The sequence below is a fragment of the Berghia stephanieae genome, chromosome 3, assembly GCF_034508935.2.
Source record: "Berghia stephanieae isolate SIO BIC M18660-M18661 chromosome 3, UCSD_Bste_1.3, whole genome shotgun sequence".
NCBI lineage: Eukaryota > Metazoa > Mollusca > Gastropoda > Nudibranchia > Aeolidiidae > Berghia > Berghia stephanieae.
In genome coordinates, this window is record NC_088362.1 from 96,328,032 (window position 1) to 96,330,232 (window position 2,201).

Genomic DNA, 2,201 nt, shown 5'->3' on the forward strand with positions numbered 1-2,201 from the left:
AATAGGAAAAGTCGTTCAAAATACAAAAATTGACCGAATTGCCTTATTCCGTAAAAGATGGTTTGTCACAAGCTTACTAAACATTATTTAAATATCAATGTGGAATTGAATGTAAGCTTCAATTTAATATACGAAAACAGATCAAATTGACATTTCGGGTTTCCCCTTTATCAAATAGGACGATTGAAGCACTACAGACGAATGTTTATTCATCTTAACAACGCAACTACTACATTATCTCATTCGTCTGCAGTGTTTCATTCATCCTGTTTTGTTGATAGAGGGGAAACCCGAAATGTCCATTTGATCTGCTTACATTTAATATCACATTGTTTTTTATTTCCTCGAGATTCGAGATGCAACATTTACACTAACGATTATTTGAAAGTTATAACAGTTATTATTATTATTATTATTATTATTATTATTATTATTATTATTATTATTATTATTATTATTATTATTATTATTATTATTATTATTATTATTATTATTATATTATTATTACTATTATTATTAGATGATACATGTGTTTATCTGTAAATACGTTTATATATATATATATATATATATATATATATATATATATATATAAGTGGACATATTTTGTTAAGCTTAAATGAAAGGTTCCCTGGTCCTCCACAATGATTAACTAATTCCACCAGCAAGTCATATTATATGAAACTGTCTTCCCATTTCATTCGATTAAACATTCATCTGTTTCACGTCATTTCTTTAACAACTGCATTCTAACAATATCTGCAATTGCCTTTTAATTTAATTTAATTGAGCTTTATATAGCGCAATATCCACGACATGTGCAAGGGGTCCCTGGCCGACAGCAACACTTAACATGAAGGACGTGACATGAGGCCAGTTAGGCGATATTACAATTTTTTTTTCAGACAGAGACAACGCTGTTAACGGTCAGGCACTCATTTTACACCTGAGTACGGTGAGAGAATGTGAGTAAAGAGCCTTTTCCAAGGACCCAACTATGCGCCGAGCGAGGCTCGAACCCAGGACCTTCCTATCCGAAAGCGAGTGTCATACCACTAGACCACATAGCCTTTAAATCAGCTGCTGCTGAACCCAGGTTTATCATCTATAGGATTATCCACCACGACGTACAGTTATATGCAGGTCTGATCATCCAAACTGTTAATGGCTCATTGTTGGAATGGAGATACTCTCAAACCAACGCAAAATATTGTTTGTTACAACTATTAAAATATCAAGCCTATAATTGGATTCAATAGTCGGATGTCACGTCGCCCAGCAACGGCGGCCATCGTGGTTCTAAACAAAGAAAATCGGTACTTTTTATTCTTCATGCTGGCTAGAACTTTTCTTGTGATCTTGTGATCAGAATGTGTAAAAGTCAAAACATGATCAGATTTATAATGGGTTTTATTTCCTCTGGATACGCTTTTATGCTCGTCAGAGAAATATTTCATAAGGGCGTCCGCCATTGTTCCGATTGTTTAGAGCCAGTTACTAAGTTACCATGCGTCATTACGAGGGAAGTGACGTTACGACTGTTGAAGCGCATTGCGTACGGTTATCATACCTGCAAATATGTGCAACTAGACTCACCATAATCTATCCTCATTTGACTTTGTAAAAAGAGCAGATGCTGTACGCTCGGTCTCTGATAACTCCAAATATTCCCAACATTTAAAATTTATTCTAGAATTATTTTTAAAAATTTTAATGAGCTTTTTTATAGTGCAATATCCACTAAATGTGCTCAGGCGCTTTACAAGAGGTCCCTGACCAACAGCAACACGTAGCATGTAGAACGAGACACGACGACTATAAGGCGATATTACAAAAAAAATTTCGACAGAGACAACGCTGTTAACGGCCAAGTACTCATTTTACACCTGAGGACGGTGAGAGAATGTGAGTAAAGAGCCTTTTCCAAGGACTCAACTATGCGCCGAGCGCGAGTCTCGAACCCAGGACCTATCCGAAAGCGAGTGCCATACCACTTGACCACATAGCCGCAACAAAGCCTAATAATAGAATTCTTATTTAAAATCTAGCATTATACAAACAGCAGGAATGACAATGTCAACTTACCAAAACGGAAGAATAACACAAAATTTCAACTCAACAGTTTATGGTGCTCGAATTTTTAATATTCAATCGTTTAGTTTTAACAAATAATTATCTTATCGTATTATGTCTATATTTCA